Genomic DNA, 12,719 nt, shown 5'->3' on the forward strand with positions numbered 1-12,719 from the left:
TAGCTAGATATATTATGATCAAGATTGAGGCCCTAGTCAAGTATTTCAGTAAGCTGTTCCTTGTTCCTGAATAACCCCCTGCTTCCTCTTAGAAGTAGGTTATGGTAAAAATGTATTAGCGACTACTTCTTAAGTTAATAATGGGCTTTTAAAAAGCATTGTTATATAAGTTCTAAACATTCCACCTAGAAAATTCTGCATTTTAGATAGAATTATATGTCCTATATGTTATATTCTATGGAAACAAAATGGGTTAGATCTGGATTGTGAGTTGAACCTAAGGCCTTATTGGAAGCAGCGTGAAATGATAGTCATGATTTCAGTTCCCATTCAGAAGAATGGGACATATGTGCAACTAACCTCGACTGAATCCAACCCAATGATAACAATATGTTGCCAGGACTTGTTGCTTTTTAATTTTGATTTCTGTAATGTTGCAGCTGTGCACACTTATGGAAGTAAGCACCCTTCATCATTTCTATATTCCGCTTACTTCAAAGCAGCTGCACTGAAGATCAGGTTATAAGAATCCTTTTTTTCCCCTAGTACAAAATGAAATTTCCAGACAGCTCCTGTCTGAGACGCATTTACAATTGGTTGGCTTTAGGGTTCTGTGAGTGGCAGAAAGGGGGGCGGGGGGGGAGGACAGCTTTTGCTAACTCCTCCTTCCCCATGCAATGACTTGTGGCCCCTGAAAAGTTGTTTGTAGATAGCGCAAGAGGAGGGAGGAATTAATGGCAGTAGCCTCCTCCCTCCTTTCTTCAGCATAGGCTTCTGCTGGATCCCAGCATGGGAGGAACCCTGAATCCAACACAATAAGTCGTGTGAACCCCGAGCTGATGTTTGTTTTAAAAGATGAGAGGTACGTTCATGTCTGTGCAGTGTCGATTAAAAATGCAAATTTATGCAGGTTAAAAAGTTGGTCAGTGTGCCATAATGCCAGAGGTTTGTAAGAACACAGAACTGGTTCTCGTTATGAAAGAAGGCTTTTAAATTCAGGTCTTTACAAAACAACGAGTTAATCCTTTTTCATTATCAACACTCTGAGCAGGCTTTGTGTAATATCTAATGTGTAAGATCAGGAACAGTGCATTTATTCTTTTAATAGGTGTGAGTATACATCAGTTCTCCTCATCCCCCCCCCCCCGAGACTCTCAGCAGTGCCCATTAAATGATGGGCACTTAACTTCCTTGAACAATAAATATTTTGAGACCGACTTTCTCTGTGCAAATATCAAAACCTACCACTTGGTTTTAAATGACATTCTGGTGTTAATTCAAACTAGAAAACAACTTTTTGATCAAATGCCGATTGCATACTCTCCAGAAATTCAAGGACTTGGGACAGATACTAGCAAACAAATAGGCTGAAAGACAATATTTTTGTTTCCTCAGCGGAGAAAGGAAGAGAATGGCCCAGAGAAATCCCCAGTGAGTGGAGTTAATCAAGCCATAATGGCCTTTTAACTAGACAGAACTTGTCCAAAGGCCATTATATTTTCCACTTGCATTGCATCCCTGCTTCTTTATCCTATTTTGCTTAACAGGAAAGCAGAATAAAGAGGGAATTAAGCCATTGTGAAAAGAAGAGAATTACTTTCTTTCCCAGACTTTGAAGGCCAGGGTTTCCTTGACTTCCTGAAAAGTCCACTTGGCAACAACAGATGAAGCAGCTTCCCATGCTGTGTACTTGTCTCAAAACTAACGACATTAATGGGCACAATAACTAATGTTCCGCAGTGTGTTTCTTATCTCAACTTGAATTGGCGTCAGGATAGTCTGCTTGTCTGACTTCAGCATAGAGCTGTCTGTCTTCTGTTTCATTTGTGCACAGTATTAAGCATGTAAGTAGTTCAACTGACCAGTTGTGGGTTTCAGTGCTTTGCTTAGAGTGAGGTGACTGTTAAAAGCGCTTACAAGTGTTTTCTGGATTACTGTATTCTTAAAAAAACCTATTTGGCATGTAGGATTTTCTTTGGAGAGGAATCTTCTGAGTGCAGGCAGTTGCAGGGGAACTCCAGCAGTTCTGAGCCATGTTGGACAAACATGAAAAAGCTTCTTTCATTTTGTAGTGTGGAACTACATGAGTGCATTGGAGCGGGAGAATGAGGACAATAGAACAGAAAATAAATTTGGTAATAGACTAACAAGGATTGAGGACATATTGCTGCTATAGAGAAAATGTTGAAATAATAGGTAAGCAATATAGAAGACAAAAGGTTAAAAACAACAGAAGCTAAAACAGGAAAATTTAGATGAGACCTTCGGGCTGCTTGAAAAAAATCTTATATGGGAAAAGGAACAGGGGATAAGGTTATGGTACAAAACTAGGAAATGATATTTGGATTAGAAGTATGGAAAGTGGCAATATGCTAGCATACTTGATTTGCTTATGTATTGTGTTAGACTGAACGCAAATGAAGATATCAAGACTGACAAAACTAACAGAAGGTTTGGAAATAGGAAGTAACCCAAATATATAGTAATAACATTTCAGAAATGGATATCAAAGCATAGAGTAGCAGTAGCCCTTTTTATTATCCAAAACTTGCAGCAAAAGGTTTATCTGTACTTATCGTACCTTTCCCACATCACATTTTCTTTAAAAGGAAAAAACTTCGATTTTTTATTTTTGCTTTTACTTATGGTAAGAGTTGTTAGATAGATCTTTCAAGTAAAGGACTTCATGAAGGGTACATTTTCACTGCTAAAAAAAGATGTGAAGATTAGTCTCTTCACACACAAAGTAACAGAGAGATTAGTTAGAAATGCAGATAAGTGGAGGGAGGGAAAATTAATAGTGGCAGAAGATTTTAATGAGTGATAAATGAAAAATTAGACAAATCAAATTAGTATTCAAGTTGTGCACATCTTCGTAAGGTGTTCCAACATTTCCAGCTAAGAAATGACATGTGTTTGGCAAATCTTAAATGAAGATTAAATTAATTATGCATACTATTCATGCCACTATAATTCATACTAGAAAGTAGGTTTTTTTCTCCACTTGCATATTATTTCAAACATAAAAACAGCAAAGATTGGGAATAAGATTTATGTCAACTATATAGTAATCAAAGGAATGAGTCTGGAAACCGAAGAGGTTTTTGTTTTCTTTTGTTAAAAAAGGGCAAATGCAGATTGAATAATAATGTTACAAAATAGAGATGTTATAAATTAATAGTTAAATATATAGATACTTTATGTTGTAGAGGAAGTAAGGCTGCCCACTTTCTCCTTGGTGCTTAATTGCAATTCTTAGTTTGCACATCTTTCTAAGCCATGGTTTAGTGACACATGAAGAAGTCACAGCATGCCTTGGAGCCTCAAGCAGTTGGGAGAAGCCTTAAGCAGCTTTCTTCTGAATCTCAACTTGAAATGTCATCTGGACAAGGGATCTTGACTTGAAACAAATTCTGGTCACTTTCAAAACTTCAAACCGTGGTTTCTGAAACTGGCTTGTTTGTTGTGAACCGCAATCCCTGACCTGAACAACACAACAAGCCAACTTTAAAAGTGAAACTTAAAACTGCCAAAGTCCTCCTCCTCACTGTGCATGGGTGGGGACATGAGCCCTGAAGTCATGGCAGGTCAATCCCTGCTTGTGCACATCTTGTTAAACATAGTTTAGTGTGGTCTGCAAATTAGTCTTGCATGTCAGTGTTGAAAACAGAGGGGAAATAATTTAAATTTGATAATTAAGTTGGAAAACTGAACAACAGAATATAATTATCAGCTTGACAGATTAGGCGGTGTTAGAAAAGAGAGCAGAACTTTGGATAAGGAAAAATTTATCTCATGGCAATGTTCATAGATAAATACAGAAATTTATCATAAAGTATTTATCAAAGATTTTTTTGTGGCGGTGGCATTTTACAAATCCATTATGATGAGATTTGTGCACAGATATTGTCAGTAAAATAAACTTTGAGTGTTTAAAGCAGTATAAATATACATTCCACTACAGGTATTATTTACAAAGTTCACTGCAGTTTTCTTCTTTGTGTTAGAGTCAAGTCCAGCCTTTGTTGACCTGGTTCCATGCTGTTGGGGGCTGATGAGAGTAGGTACCAGGTTGACAAAAACTGGCTGGCACAAGGAGGAACAATGAATGAACATTGTAAATTACCTTTTCATTATTGAGGCAGGCCAGGTTTAAATACCCCAGAAGCGGACTAGAGTGAAACCTTTTGGCTCAGCTAGGACTGCCCCCTGGGTAGAGCCCTGCATCCAGCCTGGCTGTGATTGGCCAGATGTTGGACAGGCTAGCATCCACTTCCCAGGCCAGCGTGAGGCCAGTTTGGAGCCTGGGAAAACACCTTCTGCCATGTTCCACACTGGATCATGGTGTGAAGCAGGCACCATCTCACAAAGGCACCAGACCTTAAAGGTAAGTAAATTGCCTTTTCATTATTTGTATATTTTAAAAACGGTATTTGCTTATAAAATTATTTTTAAAATATCCACTGTAAAATATTTGTGCTGCGTCATGTTAGTGAAATCTACAAAACTGTGTATGGCTTGATCTTTTTCTGGGCGTATCAGTTCTGCGACAGAAATAAATAAATTCAACTGTTGTCACCTAACTAATGTTCTAAGGTTTATTGAAGGAGAGAAAGCTATAGAATTGCAATTATTTCCATATGGTGTCTGAGTGGTGGCTGAGGGAGAGAGAAAAATTGTTCTGAGAGAAGACAATACTGTAATTCAGAGAGATCACTATCTGATACCCATCTGTCATTCACTCAACAATAAAGTAATTATACATAGTATTTCCTTTCTGTAAATCTGGTATTAGAGCTTGAAAGAGATAATATTAAGTGGTAAAAAAAACCCCAACCTTGAATAAAAACTAAATTTAAAGTGAAGATTAAAATGCTTGGAATATCATGTTTCTTTGCTCTATCTGGGCAGGAAAACAGTATATTTGGATCTGATGGACCTTGACATCTAAGTAGGAAATCATATGGAAATTCAGATGTGAGCTCTCTATCCATTATTAACACCGGATTGTTAAGCTGGGCTGTTCAGTATTGCCACTGATCCTATTATGCCATTTCAATGCGTTTCAAATTGAGGGCAGCTGAATGCAGGGAAAGGAGCTCTGAACAATGGCAGCAGTCGCTCCCAAGATCCCAAAATTTATCCTGTTTCCCAAGCATCTAATGCCTCCTTATGGGGATCAACACAGAAGTGATAAATGGCTGCCTGCACACACCGTACATTTAACTCTCACACCCCTGAAACTGGGGAACCATAATTGGTTAAGGTTGCTGGGAACAGAAGCCCTGTGAGGAATAAAATGCAATCTCCCCCTCCCCTTTAGGATTTTTGTTCAAACAATTTTTTTGTACTTCTTCAAACTTTAGACCATCATGATACTTTCCTCTTGCATGTGGGTGATGATGTTTGAGCTGCATGAAGACGCACACTTGGAGAATGTGTTTGCTATTGGTATATATAGCATGGCCTTGGTTTTTTAAGTTAGGGAGCACTCTTTTAAGTCCTAGTTTCTTTGAGTTTTGATGTTGTCTTTCATTTTGACAATGTGCAGCAACACACACTGTGGGGCATTAGACTGCGGAAGGACCTGGATTCCGGGACTCTGGGAGCGATGTGCTGCCAACCTGCTCTCCTGGACGGATCTCAGGGGAAGTCACTTTTGTGTGTTCACAGCAGAAACTGGCTCTGCATTGTGAAGGTTGACAGGAAATCAGTGATATTACAAACAAACTACAATTGTTACTCCTTTTTTTGTTTTCTTAAAGTCATGAATATACATTTGATTTTATAAATGCACGTGCAATGTTTTCTAAACATTTCTAAAGTATCAAGAATAATCAGAACAGGCTGCTCAATCACGATTCATTGCACCCCATTCTCAAAGGTGATGGAAATCTGGGCTTGACCTGCAGGAGGGGAAAGCACACAGCAAGTTTTATTCCTTTGTACAATATGCACCATTTAGCTTCTCCCACCACCACCCTTCCCCAGCCTAATGGGAATATTGCAGGACAAGAGCCTAAAAAACTGGTCAGGAAACCATGAGTATCAATTGTATGCGCTGTATGCAAGGATCTCCATTCATCCCTGAAGAACAGTTGATGGGGCCAGAAAGTAGAGCAAGCTACAGGTGCCTAGGCTAAAGTCAATACAGACATACCTCAGATATATTGTGAGTTCGCTTCATGCCACCACAATAAAGCAAATAATGCAATAAAGCGAGTAACACATTTTTGTTTGTTTGTTTCCCATTGCATATCAAAGTTATGTTTACATTATACTGTGGTCTATTAAATGTGCAATAGCATTACATTTTTAAAAAACAATGTACATGGCTTAATTTTAAAAAAGCTAACCATCACCTGAACCTTCAGCAAGTCATAATCTTTTTTCTGATGCAGGGTCTTGCCTGCAGCTGTGCCCATGTCCTTGTAAGGTGCAGCAGGGACAGGTTCCTGCATCCTTGTCTCCAAGTCCTTCAGTTTGTGGTTTTTTAAAAACAAAACAAAACCCCGCAATATTTTTGAAGAGCAGTAAAGTAGTGTGAAATAAAATGAGGTATACCTGTATAAATACTTGATCCAACTGGAGTTCTGCGTATTGGTGATGCAGATTCATGCTATTGCAAGGACAGCAAACCAAAGGTTCTGTCAGTATATTCATGTATGTTCCACATTAAATTATTTTAAGTAAGACATGTGCTTGATAAAGGAAATGCTTAAATTGAATTTCAAAAGGTAATCGGTGACCTGTTGATCTGTAACATCACAGGTGCCAGCTGTTGATTCCTTTTTTTAAAAAAGCTTCATAAACAGGTAGTTAAGACAAAAAGCCAATCCTTTGATCTTGGTTTTCTAGATACGGCTGAATAATGTGGCATTTGCAGCAAGCCCTTGATCATACACTAGTAGTAAACTGTGGGTTCTGTGTTATTTTCTTGTTCTTCAGAAGCATGCCTTCTGATCATGTGTAGCTGAACAAAGGATCCAGTTGTACGGTAATGAGCTTTGAAGACAAAGATGCAAACAACTTGTGATTTTATAAGGAAGCGGAAATCTTACCATGGTTCTCTACTAGAGGAATGTTTAAGTGGCATGGCAGGTGGAACAGGTTTCGGGTCCAGTGCTTGTGTTTTTAAATAATCAAGGGAACAACAAGGTTATCCAGATAGCCTGAGTAAACACAGTAAAGTCTTCTTTGAGGAAAACAGAAATAGATTTTAAATTAACGGTTGGCTCAAAAGATTTCACTGCCATCAAAAAAAAGTGTTGAGTTAGCTTAAGAAACTGTATGTATTTGTGGATGATACTAAGTAAATAAAAGGATTTTAGGGGAAAGGCATTACCTTCTTTGTTATAGTTGCTGCTTCATTAGCTCACATATTTCAGAGCAATGTAACTTTTTCAATTTATTTTCTTTTTAATTTACAAACATTGTTATCTGCTGATAAATTTCCTCATAAAGAAACATTTGAAAATGTGTTTAAAATAGCTTGTTTTTAAATTTAAAATGAAACATTGTATATTTATAACAGCATGCTATATAAGGTAAAGGTAAAGGGACCCCTGACCATTAGGTCCAGTCGTGACCGACTCTGGGGTTGCGGCGCTCATCTCGCTTTATTGGCCAAGGGAGCCAGCATACAGCATCCGGGTCATGTGGCCAGCATGACTAAGCCGCTTCTGGCGAACCAGAGTAGCACACGGAAACATATACTGTATTTTTCGCACCATAGGACGCACCGGACAATAGGACGCACTTTGTTTTAGAGGGGGGAGAACAAGAAAAAAATAATTCTCCCCCTTTCTGCCCAGCGCCCCTTCAGTGAAGCGGCAGGAGGCGCTGCACAGAGAGGGGGAGAACCTTCCCTCTCTTGTTTTCCCGCTCTAAAACAAGGTGCCATTTAAGGTGCGTTCAGGCGGCTACCTTGGAAGCCTGGAGAGCGAGAGGGGTCGGTGTGCACTGACCCCTCTCGCTCTCCAGGCTTCAGGTTCCTTTCGACCTGCTCTTTGGGGCTGGCGGGGGGGGGAAGCCCACCACCAGCCCCAAAGAGCAGGTCAGGGAGCAGCGGAAAGGCGCAGCGGAGAGGCTCCTGCCATAGCCGCGCGTCACCTCTCCAGCCAGGAGAGGGTCGTGGGGCTATGGCTTCTTTAGCCCCGCGCGCGCTCTCCCGGCTGGAGAGGTGACGCGGGGCTGTAGAGGCTCCTGCCATAGCCGCGCGTCACCTCTACAGCCGGGAGAGCGCGCACAGGGCTAAAGCAGCCCCCCGCGCCCCTCTCCCGGCTGGAGAGGTGACGCACGGCTATAGAGGCTCCTGCTTTAGCCCCCCGCGCGCTCTCCAGGCTGGGGAGGTGACGCGCGGCTATAGAGGCTCCTGCCATAGCCGCGCGTCACCTCTCCAGCCGGGAGAGGGTCGCGGGGGGCTGCTTTAGCCCCGCGCGCGCACTCTCCCGGCTGGAGAGGTGACACAGGGCTGTAGAGGTTCCTGCCATAGCCCCGCGTCACCTCTCCAGCTGGGAGAGGGTCGCGGAGCTATGGCGTCTTCGCTCCATAGGATGCACACACATTTCCCCTTCATTTTTGAAGGGGAAAAAGTGCGTCCTATAGAGCGAAAAATACGGTAAACAGTATCAAATCTTGCATATGGGTAATGTTTCTGATTCCATAAAGGGATTCCCTTCTAACCAAGGTGGAATCTAGAAACATATAAAAAACGCTGTAAATTTTTTTAAAGAAAGTTTTGAGAAATATATTCAATTTGCCATAGCTCACCACCATCATCTAGTGTCACATTTGTATAATGCACTTTGTAACACACTTAAAATGTTTCATTTGTAGCTGTATAGCAAGAGTCCCAAGCTTTGCTAGAGGCAGAGGAGAAGAGTGAGTTCTAAATTACAAAAGCAACCGCAGTCTGTTGGTCTCTGCTGCTTCTAACACCATTTCTGCTATTGGATGTGTGCTCATTAAGGCATTAGTGGCAATTGTTTCACAATCTGGCCACCTACTTAAGGAAATTGTTGAGTGAGAAAAGTCTTTAAAGGCCCTTATTATTTATCCTATTTGCTGTGGCCTGTCTTTGAAAGATTGTTCTAGAGATACCATGGGCAGAACAAGTTCATGTGGAATATTTCACTGCCATAAGAAAAATGACTTCATTGTTACTGGACTACCTTATTGTAAAAATTTCCTGGCTTTATTTATTTTGCATTATTGGCTTTTCTTGGTAGAGATGGAAAATGAAGAACAGAAAAGCACCTATTTTCTCTTCTGAGTGGGGTGTAGCTCTAGCTACAAGGGTTGTTGTCTTGCCAAGAGAGCAGAGGAGATATGTTAGATAGGCCTCTGTTCTCTTCCAGTTATTAGTGGGTTCCGCCTCAAAGCTTGCTGGCAGTGTGTTTAGGTCCATCTAGCAAGAGTGGATTATATTTCAGAGACAAGTGATTAAATCCCTGTAATAACTGAGGCGTGACTAGGGTCATGTTCTGAAGGCCTCCAGTCATGTCTGTTTAGTAGACTCCTAATTAATTTTTGTATGAATGGGAAGAGTAACTGTATTTAATTAAAATGTTGAGGATGCTATATAATGGCTCCTGCGCTGCTCTTTTTAGTTTCTGTGCACAAACTGTACACCAAGGCATGCACATTTTGTGCTTAATTCATTAAGCAACAGGAACTGTTACTGTTGAGCCGCCATTGTTTTCTAGTGGTGCTTACAGTGGGCGTCCCAGGACAGCCCCACTAAAAGGAATAGAAGTTGCACCAGTGGCAGTGCTGTGGTGGACATACAGTATCTACAAAACAAAAGAAACTGGGGTTTTCCCCCGGCATCATGATGTCTTGACCACACTTGCAAGGTTGGCTGGTCATCTGTCATGTATGATCTAATTGAGATTCCTACATTGCAGGAAGTTAGACTTGCATGGCCCTCAGGGTCCCTTCAAACTCTACACTTCTATGATTTTGTGCTTCTTCTACTATATCCTATTATGGCTTGGGCTCTCGTGATTGGCACACCACAGGGGGTGGGGGTTGAAAATAGGGGGTTGTACTCATAAGCTTTAGATATTATGTGCAGGTGCTTCGTTACAGTTACACTAATGCAAATGCTGGGAGGGAGTTGCCCTTTGGGAGAATGATCTGAGAGTGAGATCAGGATCTGGCCGTGTGCCCACAAATATTTATATAAATATATTTATTCTGAAACGTATTTATGGCATGGATCTTAATTGCCGAGGGCTGCACAAATGAAAATATGTGCAACATAAATATCTCACGGCATATGTGCATAGCAACAGAAACACAGACATTTATATACCAACAGCTGTTCATTGCAATTTGCAACATGGTTTGAAGCTGCTTATCAGTGTTTGAAACTAGCAATTCCTTTGCCTCTGATTTCTTATTTTGTCCCTTGTTCAGTTTGCTAAATCACAGGAAGCTAAATATTGCAGACAGCTCACTTGGAGATAGGCAAAATATCCAGTGAGGCAATTTGGTAGTATTTTTCTCACCCAAATTGGCACTAATATTGTGAATGTGTTAGCACCACTAATCATAGCATTGTTGGGCAGGGACTGTATTATATTCCACCAGCAAACTTAGGTGTGCTGATAAGGTAAGGTCTGCAATTAGAGTTTAGGTATTTCCCTTTCCGTCTTCACAATGTGACAGATCTCACTGATCTGATAGGATGTAAGGAACATTTTCTTTATACATTTTGTATAAAGAATTGTCTTATATTATGACTTGGGTCAAGGCTGAGCTGAAAGTAGTTGTCAGAGGTGATCCAGAAGCCAAGAACTGACCGAGAAGTCAGACCTGAGCGACCAAGCTAGGAATTGGATCTCAGGAACAATGCCAGCAGTCAGTGACAAGGAGTGCAGGGTTTGGTGCGGGACACCAGGAAGACCTTGATGCTCAGGGAAGGTCCCTGTCCAAGCAAAGAGAGTGCAATGTTGAGCTTGGATGGGTGGAGTCAAGTTACTCAGGTCCCGGAGCTGGCAGCTCACTACACGGGCCAACTGCACAGAGCCCTGTGGATAGCTCACTTGGTAGAGCATGAGGCTCTCAATCTCAGGGTGGTGGGTTTGAACCCCGTGTTGGGCAAAAGATACCTGCATTGCAGGGGGTTGGATCAAAGGGCCCTTGGGGTCCCTTCTAGCTCTTTGATTCTATGAAAGCTGCTGGTTCTAATCTGGGCAGCTGATAACACCTAGCCAGTATTATCACTGTGCCTGGAAGAGCATCTATTGGATCTGTAAAGAGTATAAGCATCAACCATGGAATCAGGTTTATAAACATTTAACTATGTGCGCTTCCAGACGTATGTTTATTGTGGGATTAGAGCTGTGTTTTTTATCATCATACACACAAAATCTGCAGCAAAGTACTAGCCTGTATTCCCACCCCCATTTAATCGAGATTTATGCTTTCTTCAGAAAATCCAATTAAGTTTAACGTCAGCCTGTCACCAGTTATAATTGGTGACATCTCCCATTTGTAATATTCAGCTCCTGTCAAGAAGCACCCTAAGTTTGGAGGAAATGTCTCCCCCCCCCCCATGTTTTATTTAAGTATCTACTAACAATTGAACTCCAATTGGTGAGGAGCTGGCTTGGCATTCTTTGCCATTATTGCCTCCTGAGTGGTCAGCTCACAGCTGAACCAGCTGCCTACGGTGAAGTGCTGTGTTGTGCAAATGGTTAGGCTAGGAGACGTTCCATCTCCTGCAGTTGTCCAGTATCTGTGGGTTTGTCCACAATCTTGTCGCCCCTGCTGCCACCCCTGGAAATATCCCCTCTTTGTGCATAGTAAAGGTAAAGGGACCCCTGACCATTAGGTCCAGTCGTGACCGACTCTGGGGTTGCGGCGCTCATCTCGCTTTACTGGCCGAGGGAGCCGGCGTACATCTTCCGGGTCATGTGGTCAACATGACTAAGCCACTTCTGGCGAAACAGAGCAGCACACGGAAACGCCGTTTACCTTCCCGCCGGAGCGATACCTATTTATCTACTTGCACTTTGACGTGCTTTTGAACTGCTAGGTTGGCAGGAGCAGGGACCGAGCAACCGCTCACCCCATCGCGGGGATTTGAACCGCTGACCTTCTGATCGGCAAGTCCTAGGCTCTGTGGTTTAACCCACAGCGCCACTTGCGTCACTCTCTTTGTGCATAAAAGTGCCTAAATGTTGAGGTGCTAGCCAGGCAATCATAGCAGAGTGAGATGAAAAGTGAATGTATGACTTTACAGAGAGTACTGTTTCCAGACACACTCTCTGTGGCTGACTGGGCCAGTACTTCAGAGCTGTTGTTGCCTAAAAATATATATACTTCATATTTTAATATCCGATCACCAGTTAAATCAATTTTAAAGGTTTTTAGAGTGCTTCAGTCTAGGAAAACCAAAATAAGCATCCTCAAGCAGGACTGACACAGTTATTGTCTGTATGAAGATAGAGGAGCTGCCTTGAGGGCCTGCATTGGAACTAAGCAGAATATCAGTTTAAAAACTAAGTCCAAAGGCTGCTATATTCACTGTCTTAGACAAAGTATAACGAAATTGCTTTTAATTGAAAACGAAGACATTCCCCATCCACCTGCCCAGCTAATTAATGTCCTGAGCTGCTAAATTAGGGCTAGTTTCAGTCAGTCTTGTGATGTTTGATCTCTTACACTAAACAATGGGGTGAATACTTAAGCCCATTTTCACTTTGGCC

At 41.6% G+C, this 12,719-nt stretch overlaps 1 protein-coding gene across 2 annotated transcripts in view; it reads left to right on the forward strand.

The window, feature by feature from the left end:
- FREM3 (FRAS1 related extracellular matrix 3) overlaps positions 1 to 12,719 on the forward strand; it is an 89,429-nt gene that overhangs the window by 56,053 nt on the left and 20,657 nt on the right. The gene's annotated exons all lie outside the window — the stretch shown is intronic.

Source organism: Podarcis bocagei, assembly GCF_964188305.1.
Source record: "Podarcis bocagei genome assembly, chromosome: 9".
NCBI lineage: Eukaryota > Metazoa > Chordata > Lepidosauria > Squamata > Lacertidae > Podarcis > Podarcis bocagei.